Source organism: Musca autumnalis, unplaced genomic scaffold, assembly GCF_047663935.1.
Source record: "Musca autumnalis isolate F117 unplaced genomic scaffold, ASM4766393v1 scaffold_1, whole genome shotgun sequence".
Taxonomy (NCBI): domain Eukaryota; kingdom Metazoa; phylum Arthropoda; class Insecta; order Diptera; family Muscidae; genus Musca; species Musca autumnalis.
The window spans coordinates 201,557,533-201,572,563 of record NW_027411644.1 but is presented as its reverse complement, the minus strand read 5'-3'; the positions used below and the strand labels follow the sequence as shown (position 1 = coordinate 201,572,563).

Here is a 15,031-nt window from a genome sequence, read left to right as displayed (position 1 = left end):
CTAAATCGGTCTAAAAATGTAGCTAAAAACGTCAAAATACCGCAAATCGGGGGGTACCGTTATATGGGGGCTATACCAAAACGTGGACCTATGTCCACAAGTTTTGTTATATATGTTTACTGACACTTAAGAACCCTAAATGTCAAATTATAGCCAAATCGGTCTGAAAATGTAGCTAAAAACGTCAAAATACCGTAAATCGGGGGGTACCGTTATATGGGGGCTATACCAAAACGTGGACCGATATAGCCCATCATCGAACTTGACCTGCCTGCAGACAAAAGACGCATTTTCCCAAAATTTCAGCGTCCTAACTCCATTTTTGTGGATGCTAGAGTGATTACCACAGACGGACGGACGGACGGACGGACGTGCTCAGATCGACTTAGAATTTTACCCTGATCAAGAATATATATACTTTATAGGGTCGCAAATGAGTATTTCAATGCGTTACAAACGGAAAAACAAACTTAATATACCCTCCATACTATGGTGGAGGGTATAAAAACAAAAATTAAAAAAAATAAATATTAATAATAAAAAGGTTTGTCAGAAGTGGGATTTGAACCCACGCCTACAGAGTAGACTGCGACCTGAACGCAGCGCCTTAGACCACTCGGCCATCCTGACTTGTGCCGTCCGTTTGCCAATAGTGGCACAAAAGCATGCGTATGTATGTAAGCATATGAAAAGAGGGGACATGAAATTGTTGTTGCTATGACTCATAAATAAATTTAGTTGTGTGTACATAAATGCGTTAATTAACAGCTACGAGCTCTTAATTTTCTCAGTTGCCAGCATATGTACGCGTGTGAAAGCAACAACAACATTGAATAATTCTAGTGGCATGGGGTGGGTTATCGTAAACCGTAAAATTATTGTGTGCTATAAATATCACATAATTTCATATTAAGTGAATGAATCAACAAAGAAAACCATACAAATGTTTGTTCAGCTGATGTATTTACATTTTAACTAAAAATTTGGTTTAACGAATAATTTATAATTTTACACGAATGTTTTCCATTGACTATAGGTTCAAATACGATTTACCAGAGAGTAGTATTCATCCCGTATTGTCTAGTGGTTAGGATATCCGGCTCTCACCCGGAAGGCCCGGGTTCGATTCCCGGTACGGGAAAATTTTTTTTATTGTTTTTTGTTTTTTCTATTAAATTGAAACATTTCTTTCACATCTAGTAGTAAATATTAGGGTGGGGCGATTTGTGTGGAAGCAAAAAAACCTTAATGAGCCCTTCGCGTTTCTGATTCCTGGGATTGAACTGAGCAAAAAAGTCCACTGGACCATATATCTACCGTGAAAATCGAGCCTCCCGATTTTGACTTTAAGTTTTTTATTGACGTTTTTTGGATATTTTGGCATATAACAGCCAAACCATTGGGATTTTCGAACCAACACAAAGACAAACATTGTAGCCAAGACAGTAATTGAAAACTCTCTAATACATCGCAAAAGCATTGGAACACTCCTTCAGGCAGTTTTGGTCTTAAGGATGTGCAAACTTTTCGGAAAATGTCGATAAATGACATTGTGCTACAAAATTTGACCCGAAAAATATTCAAGTTTTCTGATGCAAAATTATATCGTGTTGGGATCCATGGACAACGACAATGCCTTTATTTCGTTTGGGTCACTTCGTTTTATTTTTTTTATAATGGTAAAAGTAGTGAAAATCTGGGTTTCTTACATTTTCAAATTTAAACGGGCATATCTTATTTTTTCCACAACGGATTTCTTTTGATCCTTCTTCCTTTTAAAGGGGTGAATAATGTCTTTTGAATAAGCTATTATTGTTTTAAATCGGTTAACAAATGGCTAAGTTATAGTGGTTTATGTCTGAAAACCCCCCACAAAAAACCTATAAAGGAATTTCTCATAATTTTCAAAAATATAATGTTTTTTTGTTTTGTTCAATATTTATTTTGAAAATTATGAGAAATTCCTTTATAGGTTTTTTGTGGGGGTTTTCAGACATAAACCACTATAACTTAGCCATTTGTTAACCGATTTAAAACAATAATAGCTTATTCAAAAGACATTATTCACCCCTTTAAAAGGAAGAAGGATCAAAAGAAATCCGTTGTGGAAAAAATAAGATATGTCCGTTTAAATTTGAAAATGTAAGAAACCCAGATTTTCACTACTTTTACCATTATAAAAAAATAAAACGAAGTGACCCAAACGAAATAAAGGCATTGTCGTTGTCCATGGATCCCAACACGATATAATTTTGCATCAGAACACTTGAATATTTTTCGGGTCAAATTTTGTAGCACAATGTCATTTATCGACATTTTCCGAAAAGTTTGCACATCCTTAAGACCAAAACTGCCTGAAGGAGTGTTCCAATGCTTTTGCGATGTATTAGAGAGTTTTCAATTACTGTCTTGGCTACAATGTTTGTCTTTGTGTTGGATCGAAAATCTCAATGGTTTGGCTGTTATATGCCGAAATATCCAAAAAACGTCAATAAAAAACTTAAAGTCAAAATCGGGAGGCTCGATTTTCATCTTAGACATATGGTCCAGTAGAATTTTTGCTCAGTTCAACCCCAGGAATCAGAAACGCGAAGGGCCCATTAAGGTTTTCAAATCGCCCCTGCCTAGTAAATATACATACATATATCTACAAGTTATACCCAACTTTTGTACACGTTCATAAAAAACTGTTCACAAGAATGTCGCAGAATGAAGATATTACTCACTAAAGACAAAAACTTGATGTAAAAATCCTGGTTTAATACCCCGGTTACACATAACCGGATTAACCCAGTGGGTTTGGATTTCAAATGTCAATTACATAGCGCAAACGTCAAATAAATCCTCTCGAAGTGGGTTAACCCGGCAAAAAACTCTAGTGTAACCGTACTATAACATAAATCCTAAATCATAAATGTAACCGTACTATAACATAAATGACTAAAATAACAGGTAAAATAAGTTAGACAGCAAACTGGAAATGGGACAAATGAAGAGAATGTATGAAGAAATACCTACCAATAAAAAGAATACACATTTTAACTAACCTCTGACATTCCGTTCGAGTATTAACTACTATATACATATGTACAGGAAGGAACTCCCAAAACTAAGCGGATACTTGTAGCATGACATTTAGTTTCAATATAATACTACTCTAAAAGAAGGGGCAAGAAAAACGTGAGCGTGGGAAACGCGAGATGTTCAGGAGTCAGAATGAAGTCCGAAAATTTTACCAGAGTGTAAAACACCAGACTGAAGGATATGGTGCAGGCACATTCTCCTGAAGGATGAAGGGAATCTGGTAACTGATGCAAATAGCGTACTGAGGATTTGGAAGGAGCACTTTATGAAGCTCTTCATATAGACCCCACAGAATAGTACCTACCGATTTTCGGTATAGGTATAGGACCTCATCTTCATATAGCCCCCATCGAACGGTACCTCACAATTGTCGGTATGTACAGTGACTGTCACTCAATATGATGCAACCTGAAATAAAAAATGTTAACGTTGATAAATTGGAAACGAATTGAGATTTTTTTAATAAATTTTTTTAATTTTTTAATAATTTTCAAAAATTCGACTTTTATACCATTAATCAGAATGGTGGAATAATAGGTTCCCTATCATTTTCAGTAGTTTTGACATTGAGTCCGATAGTAAAACAAATCAAATCGGATCAGTCGGCTTTGCCGACAGAGATATACCCTCAGCCTATGTGATTTGAAACTTTCGAATGCAGATCGAATGCATTTAGAGTCTTTTCAGAATTTTGTGGTCCTTTTTGGACATTTGAACTTGCCGACAAAAATGTGGATTAGGATTAGGTACTTGCGGAGGAGGTACTTGAAGGAATGGTATGTCGGCCAATTATGGAAGTGGATATTATTTTGGGAGTTATATCTTTTAGATAGATATAGGGCCACTAGTTATTTCAGTGGGTCAAATGTTGAATTTTGTGGGGAAGGTACCCTAAGGAGAGGACCCATGTGGGCCATTTTAGAAATTAATCTAAATTTGGACATAATATGATGCAAAGATGGAAAGTTTGGACTAAATTGGTTGCCCCGTTCAAGAGATATCGTGCATTCTATTTTAGTGAAATTTTTCAATATTGGGAGGAAATACCGGAAGTTGTGGACCGGTATTGCCCATCTTCGAACTGGACAAAATATGAAGAAGAAAAAATGTTGACCACATCGGTTGATAAATTCGAGAGTTAACGTGCTCTCCAGCCACTACATAGGGTGCCTTAGGGGTTTTTTCACCTTTCGGGCTGTTTTCTCAAGAAGTATGGATTTGCCCCTGAAAAAACTTTTACCGTCGTAATTGAGGCAGCGAACGCAAGTTGCTTCAACAAAAATCAAAGTGATTCGAGAGCAGGTCTTAAAGTGAACTTATCCGAAATTTTGTGTGGGAGGTATTCGAAGGAGTGGACAAATGTAGTCCATATTCAAACCTGATCTATATTTGGTAGATATATTAGGATGTGTAAAGTGTAGACCAATTCGGCCACTCCCTTCAAGAGTTATCGTACGAACAATTTTTCCGAACATTTTTGAACTTTTGTGGGGGAGGTACCTGAAGGAGTGTCTTATCTTCGAACTTAAACTATATTTGGACAAACTATAACGAAGGCCATATTTTGGATCAAATCGGATGATCCGTTCGAGAATTATCTTGGACCCTAAGCACTACACACGGTGTCATAGTGCGTTTTGCTCCTTTCAGGCTATTTTCTCAGGAAGTATGAACTTGCCCCTGATAAAACTTGTACCGTCGTATGGGGCCGTGAATACAAGTTGTTGCAATAAAAATCAAAGCGGTTCGCGAGCACGTCCTAAACTGAATTTTTCCGAAATTTTGTGTGGGAGGTACCCGAAGGAGTAGGCAGATTGAGTCCATATTGGAACCTCATATAAGCCGGGTAGAAACTTCACGATGTGCAAAGTATGGTCCAAATCGGTTGCTCCCTTCAAGAATTATTGTGCTCACAAATTTTTCGAACTTTTGTGGGAGAGGTACCGGAAGGAGTGGACCGACATAACCCATCTTCGAACTTAAACTAAGTTTGGACAAAATATTACCAAAGCCAAATTTTGGACCAAATCGGTTCATCCGTTCGAGAGTTATCGTGCGCACCAGCCAGACAGACGGACGGACGGACATTGCCAAATCGACTCCAAATTGTCTGAAACGGATTTCGTCCAAACATACTTGGGGTCTAAAACCATTATTTCGATGAGGTACATTTTGTCCGTATGAAAGTGTATATACCCTCGTTTAGCATAAATGCTGAGGGTATAAAAACGATGTTCCCGACATAATTTTGGCATGATTGTAATTAATGTCCCTTTGTAGGCAATATGGCTAGAAAATTCTTTTTTTTTATACCCTCCACCATAGGATGGGGGTATATTAAGTTTGTCATTCCGTTTGTAACTACTCGAAATAATCATTGTAGACCCCACAAACTATATATATTCTTGATCAGCGTGCAATTCTACATTGATATAGCCATGTCCGTCCGTCTGTCCGTCTGTGGAAATCACTCTAGCTTCCGAACGGATTGACGTAGGTGGATGAAATTTTGGGAAAATCTATTATATGTACGAAGGACTTTTGGTATTGAAAGCGGGCTATGTAGGTCCACGCTTTCGTATAGCCCCCATACAAAATATTTGTCCCATTTTACCACCGAATTGGTTGTAATTTGGTATTTTGTGTCTCCAGAGGCCAAAAAACATTCCTACCAAAGTTGGTTTATATAGGTCCACGTTGTGGTATAGCCCCCATATAACGCCCCATATAAAGAACGCGTCATTTTTATATCCTCAGCCTTTAGGCTAGAAAGGGTATATACACTTTCATACGGGCAAAATGTGCCTCATCGAAATAATGGTTTTAGACCACAAGTATGTTTGGACGAAATGTGTTTCAGACAATTTTGAGTCGATTTAGCAATGTCCGTCCGTCTGTCTGTCCGTCTGGTTGGCTGGTGCGCACGATAACTCTCGAATGGATCAACCGATTCGGTCAAAAATTTGGCTTTGGTAATATTTTGCCCAAACTTAGTTTAAGTTCGAAGATGGGCTATATCGGTCCACTCCTTCCGGTACCTCCCCCACAAAAGTTCGAAAATGTTCGGAACATTTGTGCGCACGATAACTCTTGAAGGAAGTAACCGATTTGATCCATACTTTCCACATCATGAAATTTTTACCACACTTAAATGAGGTTCGAATATGGACTGAATCGGTCCACTCCTTCGGGTACCTCCCACACAAAATTTCGGATAAGTTCAGATTAGGACCTGCTCTCGAATCGCTTCGAATTTTGTTGCAACAACTTGTATTCACTGCCCTCCATACGACGGTACAAATTTCATCAGGGGCAAGTCCATACTTCTTGAGAAAATAGCCTGAAAGATGCAAAAAGCACCTATGGCACCGTGTGTAGTGGTTGGAGCGCAAGATAACTCTCGAAGGGATCTGCCGATTCGGTCCAAAATTTTGCCTTCGTAATATTTTGTGCAAACTTAGTTTAAGTTCGAAGATAAGCCATATCGGTCCACTCCTTCAGGTACCGCCCCCACAAAAGTTCAAAAATGTTCGGAAAAGGTGTGCGCACGATAACTCTTGAAGGGAGTGACCGATGTAATCCATACTTTGCACATCCTAATAAATCTACCAGATATAGATCAGGTTCGAATATGGACTATAGTTGTCTACTCCTTCTGGTACCTCTCACACAAAATTTCGGATAAGTTCACTTTAAGACCTGCTCTCGAATCACTTTGATTTTTTGAAGCGATTTGCATTCGCTACCTCCATTACGACGGTAAAAGTTGTTTTCAGCGGCAAGTCCTTATTTCTTGGGAAAACAGCCCGTAGGTGTAAAAAACCCCTATGTCACTATATGTGGCGGTCGGAGAGCACGATAACTCTCGAGCTGTTCAACCGATTTGGTCCAACATTGGGTCTTCGTCATATTATATCCAAACTTAGTGTCATGGCGCTATGACCAAATTGCTATGACCATATCACTTGAATGGGGCAACCAATTTTTTCCAAACTTTGGATCTACTTATATTTTGTCAAAATTTAGTTTAACTTCTAAAATGGACAATACCGGACCTCTCTAAGGGTACCTCACCCACAAAAGTTCAACATTTGTGTCTTTGCAGTTCATTCCTAATCCAGATTTTTGTCGGCAAGTTCAAATGTCCAAAAAGGGCCACAAAATTCTGAAGAGACCTTAAATACATTCGATCTGTCAGTAGGTTAAATTTTCACTTTACATTGGCTGAGGGTATATATCTGTCGGCAAAGCCGACTGACACTTTTTTACTTGTTTAATATTTTGAATGTATTAGTCCCATTTGACAACAGAATCGGTTGTAACTTTGTATTTTGTGTTTAGAGAGGCTAAGAAACATTTCTACCATAAAATGTTTATATAGCTCCTCGTTTTGATATAACCCCCATAGGACGACATCTCCCGATTTTCGGTATTTTGAAGGTTTTGGCATCATTATCACACCGAAATGGCTGAAATTTGGTATTTAGTCTTCGTCTCCGAACTTTCCCCCAGAAATTTGTAGGTATAGGTCAAATGTGTTCTTCTTTGACACGGCGGTGCCGATGATTTTCGGCAATTTACACACACACGACCCGAATGCACAGAAAGAGCGTACAAAAGAGAACAAATGTTTTGATTTGTTATTGTTTTATAGCTTGCGTGAATACAAACTTACTAACACACTGTTATAAGTTGCCAATATTTTGAATTTTCTCCGTTCTCTTTTTGGTCATGTCTGGTATAGGTCCACGCCATCATGTAGCCCCCATAGAACGATAACTTCCGATTTTCGGTATTTTGAAGGTTGTGACCACATTAATCCACCGAAATGGCTGAAATTTGTGGTGGAGGGTATAAAAAGTTCGGCCCGACCGAACTTAGGGGAAGTTTACACTATCTATCAATGTCATATGACACGAAATAAAAACATTCCATATTTACCCACGGAGGCAATGTGGAGACGTAGTTTTTTACATGTTTGCTGGTGTGGACGCAGAGAGTAAATGGAGTAAGGAAAATCTCCAATATTACACATATTAGCTAATATATAGCGATGGAAAATTTCATGTCATATGACATTTACATATAGTATAAACTACCCCTTAACGCTTTTCCTACTTGTTTTGAAGTTATTTTCCAACAAATGACTATGAAAAATCATTAAGGGTAATGTCCAGAGTACGTACACACAATCTAATTATATATGGAAAGTCCTGTATCAACCAGGCTTGCCCCATATTAGACTAGTCTGTAACGCCGTTGCCCTGATAGATGTAAAAATCAGGGCATAGAACAACATTTTTTGCACTTTTCTTTGAAAATAGTTTTTAGAAATGTTGCCATCAATGTCTTGACCATGTTTGCTTTTATAAAAACCAAAATTTCAACACCCTTTGTTGTCATTCAAGCCCTAATATTTGGAAATTATTAATCGATTATTGTGGTGCATTATTTTCAATTTAAAAATGTCAATTTTTTGTTTTCCGGTAAAATTTTAGTACTCGTATAAGGGGACTGTAAACGGAATATTTCTGTATGCTATTTTAAAAACAACTTTTCTTTCTACAAAATTGTTTTGTGAATTCTTAAGTATAGTACACATTGACAAGCAAAACTGACAGTCATCGAGGACTATTTCGTGAATATCAAAGCCTAACTTATAAATTTCTTTTGAAATCTCTAAATAATACCGTATATACTGTATTTCAACAGTTTTTAGCTAAATAAAAGATGTTATTTTCCGGAAAATTGTCCTAAAAGTACGTTGACTGTCAGTTTTGAATGACAGTGTGTACTCCCCTTTAAACAAGTTCAACTCGTTTCCAAGTTATCAACGTTTACATTTGTTATTTCGGGCTATAACATCCAAAATATTATCCCGATCATTATAATTTTGGACTCATTTGACAGATTCTTATTCACTTCTTTCTGCCGCCAAAACCAACTCAAAAAATCAAAAACAACTAATAAATTGCTTCGTCTGTTTATAAGAAAGTATTATTATGTATTTTTTGATTAGATTTCACATGTACTACATCGCCATCTAGAATCAGCTTGCTGAAATTTTAAATTATAACTTATAGCAACGACTGACTAATGAATGTATAGACGGACAATTTGTAATGTGTTTGTTTTTTGTAGGGGTCGCCCTTACACTCACTACGCAGCATGGTGGAATAAGAAGGTGTTACATCTGGTCTGTTCCTTTACTTCTGAAAATGGCAAAACCGGCAAAAGTAGTAAAAGTTGAAAACTGCTGCCATATGAACTGTATGGTTTCTAAAGTAAAGGAACGCTTTTCGAGTAAAAAGTGGTAAAACTTGAAGATTCTTGAACGTAAAGGAACAGAGCTATCAAATCGTACCAAACGTCAAATTTGGTCACAATAATGCATTGCTGTGAATTGCTTGTTAACATTTTGTATGAAATTTTATTCACAATAATGCATTTTGGCAACTAGTATGATGATCAGCTGTTTTCGGCGCTACACCTTCTCATTCCACCATGCAAGCAGTGTGTGCAGTGTGTTCCCTTTAGCTCTGTTACTTTACGTGCCTGAGGTTACCATTTCTTACCATTTTTAACCTGCAAAGTGTTCCTTTACTTTAAAAAGCATACAATTTATATGAGACCAGTTCACCACTTTTACCATTTTTTGCCACTGTTACCATTTTTAAAAGTAAAGGAACAGACCATTTATTGCATTTTGTTTTGGGGTAAATTGCAAGATTTTGTGAATTGGTCAGTTGGCTATGCACTCAATTTTTAAAATGGCAATAACTATCAATTTTTAAACTATTTATTCAGGTAAAAGACAATGTTTGGGTAATCTTGGCCGCATCTACATCCTCATATAAAACTATTAAAAAAAAAAATATTGCAATTTACCCCAAAACATTGTGCAATTGTGTGACAACGCTGAGCACTTTCCGTAAGGGCGACACCTAGAGAAAACAAACACATTACAATTTCTCTGTCTATACATTTATTAGCCTATGGCCAACAACAGTTATGTTCAAAATTTAAACTTATCATACAACTGTTATTTTATTGTGAATGATTTAGCTTTTGAATAAAAGCTTTTTATTTGATTAATGCTTATGAACAGTGATGCCAGATTTGCCGATTTATCGGCATTTTGCCGATTTTTAGTCCAAAAAATAGAAATGCCGATTTGCCGATTTTTACCCCTAAAATGCCGATTTTTAGTTAAGGCAACTTGTTCACATAAAATTTCCGTTTTGTATGAAAATTGTGGTTGCTAGAACTAATTTGGTACAATAACAAAGACAACTATATCGTCAAGAGTAGTTTGATTAATAATAATAAAATTTTTTAACATATTATAAAAACAGTTTGAATTTTCTTGATTACGTGTACTTCAGTATATACGCCAAGGAAATTGTTCAAAAAAAGAAATTGTCGAAAAGTGGGTTAGTAGAAATAATTAAAAACTGCACAAACTTTTACATTGAACTTTGTTGTCAGATTTTAAAGATTTAATTTAGAAAATAAACTTAAGTGCCTAGCTTCAGTAAATCAAAGATTCATTTTTCGACATTATAAAGGAATACGAATGCTTTATAAACATAAACGAAAAGCAAGTATCACGCGAACTTTCACGTTTAAATTTCAGAAATTTGTTTAAAGATAAAAACGTAGAGTTGCAAATTCTGAACCATTATTTCCTATTTTGTCCAAATTTATTAAACATATTTTAGTCTTGCCACATTCTTCAGCAAATGTGGAAAGAGTTTCTAGCCAAGTAAATTTAAATAAAAACAAGTGCCGAAATCGATTAGTTAGGGACTCGATGGAAGGAATTATCTTTACTAAAGACTACTTAAAATTAAATAAGTCTAACTATTATAATGTAGTCATTAAAAATGATTTGTTACAAATATTTATTACAGAAATTGAATTTAATTGTAAACCAAAATTTCAAAATTCCAATACAACTATTAAGAGTCAGTCGGCATTGCTGCCAGAGGTATACCCTTAGCCTATGTGAATTGAAACTTTCTTCTTCGGACAGATCGAATGTTTTTAAGGTCTTTTAAGAATTTTGTCGCCATTTTTAGACATTTGAACTTGCCGAAAAATGTGGATTAAAATTTAAATTCAAAAGTGTTGTGGAGGTGGTACTTAAAGGAATGGACCGACATGAGGGTTATATCTTTTCGATAGATATCGCGCCCACTAGTCATTTCAGTGGGTCATCGTATAACTTTTGGAATCGGTTGATCAGTTCGAGAATTATCGTGCTCTACAGCCACTACATTTGGTGCCATAGGGGTTTTTACACCTCTCGGGCTATATTCTCATAAAGTATGGACGTGCCCCTGAAAAAGCTTTTACCGTCATAATGGAGGCTGCGTATACAAATTATTGCAACAAAAACCAAAGCGATTCGAGAGCAGGCCCTAAACTGAACTTATCCGAAATTTTGTGTGGAAGGTTCCCGAAGGAGTGGACCGATTGAGTGCGTATTGGAACCTCATCTAAGTCTGGTAGACATTTCACGATGTGCAAAGTATGGACCAAATAGGTTACTCCCTTCAAGGGTTATCGTATCAGAGGTATCTGAAGGAGTTGACCGATAATGCCCATCTTCGAACTTAAACTAAGTTTGGACAAAATATTATGAAAGCCAAATTTTGGAAAAAAAATCGGCTCATCCGTTGGAGAGTTATCGTGCGCACCAGTCAGCCAGACAGACAGACGGGCGACTCCAAATGGTCTGAAACACATTTCGTCCAAACATACTTGGGGTCTAAAACCATTATTTCAATGAGGCACATTTTGCCCGTATGAAAGTTTATATACCCTCGTTAGCATAAATGCTGAGGGTATAAAAACAATCACCTTATTAATTATCCTCTTAAGACAATACATATTTGTATACGTTTTGTTTAGCTTGACTGAATTGAAAATATATTGATCTCATATATACACGTACTTATAAATATATACTACATATGCATATGGTAAAACCATTTATTTATTTTCATACATATTTTGAATTATTGCCTTGGTTTATGAATTGTTAATTGTTTTGTTGTACTTAAAATGTTATATTTTTAACTTATGCTTATTAAATAAAGCGATAATTTGAACTCAAATAAATGTTTTTTAATTTGCCGATTTTTTGCCGATTTTGAAAATTTTTTGCCGATTTTGCCGATTTTGGCACCTGAAAAGTGCCGATTTTCGACCAAACTTATCTGGCATCCCTGCTTATGAATGTTTACGTGTAATAAGAGATACGATAGTATGATAAGAGAGTATAAATATATATTTTTCGTATCTAGAACATATCACCAGGTGTTGAATAGAGATGGAAAATAAAAACTTATTTACTGCGTACAAAAAAGTGTACTTTATGCCATTTGACCTGAAAAATATCTATTTGTAATGATAATTCAGATCGTTTATAAAGAAATACATAAGCACTGTTGCGGAACCTGTAAGAATCTACCCATTTTGTCAGTCTTTTCCATAAAAAAGGTTCTCCTAATAAAAAAGCAAAACTTGCATTTCTCATAAAAAATGGCGCCGACTTTTTGAAAATTAATCTTATTTATTTATTTATTACATTAACTAGTAGTAAATACAAAGTTAATAAAAGAAGGTAGCATTGGCTACTAAGGCCATCAGCTAGAAATTAATCTTTTTATAGGTAAATTAATTACTTTTTCTAGATTAAATTGAATCTTTTGATTAAAGTATTTTAAACCTCTGTCTATATAACTTAATTTGCACTGACATCTAAGTAGTTGGTTCAAAGACATACGTCATTTATTTGACAGATGTTCAATGACAAAAGTTAAAAATATTTGATAAAATGGTGGCTACGTTAATTCTTGAAAGGAGTAATCCATTTCGTCCGATGAGCACGATAACTTTGGACAGCACTGTCGTGTACGTCCCTCACAAAAGTTCGAAATGTTTGCTTATGTTTAATTTAAGGTTTCTTTGAGGGTCGTTTAGAAATTCGTTTACCAAAGATACATAATGATCCAAAACCTCTCAACAATCCTACCGTGACCAACTCAAATGGCTGATGGTAACGATAATCAAAAGGAGTGACTGACATTGGTCCAACCTTTGCACATCGTAATATTTCTCTCATACGTACCGAATGTCTATATCGTATCGTGAAGGTCTATATCGTACAAAACCTTCGAGTCCAGTTTGAGGACTGTTCGAGGATTGTTTTGAAATTTTTATCGAAGGTAGTGCATTTGATTCTTATTACAACGATATATCCCGACATAATGACCCGAAAGCTGAAAAATCCCACGGTGACAACTAAAATGGCTTTTTGGCACGATAACTATCGAACGGATTGACTCGCAAAATTAGATTCAGTTCCAAGATGAACTATGACGTGTGGAAAGTTTGATAGCATGTTGTCATTGCAATCATGTCTGCAAAATTATATTTATTTTTATAATTTTTGCAAAGGTAATACTTCCTGAGATATGGTCCCGAAGTTACCCAATATTTAGAGCCACTTCTCCGCATTGAAGTTTTTATACTCTCCACCATAGCATGGAGGGTATATTAAGTTTGGTTTTCCGTTTGTAGCGCATTGACCCTATAAAGTATATATATACAGCCCGATCATGAATGTAAACTCCCCGTGAGTTTCGTCTTTCTGGCGTTACAACTTAAAGGAGAAAGTGAAACAACTCACGGGGAGTTGATATTCATGATTGGGCTGATAGTATATGTATTCTTGATCAGGGTAGAATTCTGAGTCAATCTGGGCATGTCCGCCCGTCCGTCTGCGGTAATCGCTCTAGCATCCACAAAAATGAAGATAGGACGCCGGGAAGATGCGTCTTTTGTTTACAGGCAGGTCAAGTTCGATGATGGGCTATATCGGTCCATGTTTTGGTGTAGCCCCCATATAATGGTACCTCCCGATTTTCGGTATTTTGAGGATTTTAGCTACAATTTGACATTTAACGTTTTCAGTGGTCACGAAAGTTATCCACCAAAAATCGTCAACATATGTTTATGTTTTGGTATAGCCACCATAAAATGGTACCTCCCGATTTTCGGTATTTTGACGATTTTTGCTAAAATTTTAAACCGAACTTAGTGAAGTATGCATCATAAGCAACATCTAAAATGTACTCCAGATGCTTCGAATACTTCTTTTACCACCTATGAAAATTTTAAAAGCTAGGGATCTGTTATAAGCACATTCAGATATTTTGTATTTTGTCACCCTTGAAAATTGTATATTGCCTGGACTGGGCAATCGAATTCGGCCACTAAGAGTTCAAGGTGGATATGCATACCATTGCACCACGGTGACACCGTGTTCGGGGCAAAATTCTGAGTCGATCCAGCCGTGTCCGTAATCACAATATTTTTGTACCCGAGTGATGTTTTTTCGTAAAGTTGTACCTCCAGATTTTAGTTATTTTGAGAACTTTTTCTTTTTTTTTTTCTTTTTTGACCGAATTACCTGTAATTTAACATTTGAGATTCATAGTGGTCTCAAAATTTCTAAAACAAAAATTGTCAACATAGGTCCAGTTTTGGTATAGTCCTCGCTTTGGTATTTTGAAGGTTTTAGCCAAATTATTCTCACACATGTTATCTAGTCTCCGTTGGTGCTATAACATGTTTCAGAATTGTCGGTATAGATCCAGGTTTTTAATATAGCCCCTGTAGAATGGTACCGCCTGATTTTCGATATTTTTAAGTTTTAGGTAAATAATCCAACCGACATGGCTGAAATCTTGTTGTAATATCTCTTTTTTCTTTTTTTGTTTTTGGTTTTCTTTTTTGAGATTTATATCTGTCAGCAAAGCTGACTAATTAGTTTTTCTTTTTTATTACTTACTTACTTACTTAGCTGGCCCATTACAGAACATTTGTTCCATAGACCGAACTAAGAAAATATCTTTAATTCTCTCTGTTTTTCGCT

General features: G+C 36.1%; 2 non-coding genes across 2 annotated transcripts; one reads left to right on the top strand and one right to left on the bottom strand.

The window, feature by feature from the left end:
• Positions 1-547: 547 nt before the first annotated feature.
• TRNAL-CAG (transfer RNA leucine (anticodon CAG)) lies at positions 548-630 on the bottom strand. The gene has a single exon. It is a non-coding gene; the product is annotated as a tRNA-Leu (tRNA).
• Positions 631-1,069: 439 nt separating this feature from the next.
• TRNAE-CUC (transfer RNA glutamic acid (anticodon CUC)) lies at positions 1,070-1,141 on the top strand. The gene has a single exon. It is a non-coding gene; the product is annotated as a tRNA-Glu (tRNA).
• Positions 1,142-15,031: the final 13,890 nt, after the last annotated feature.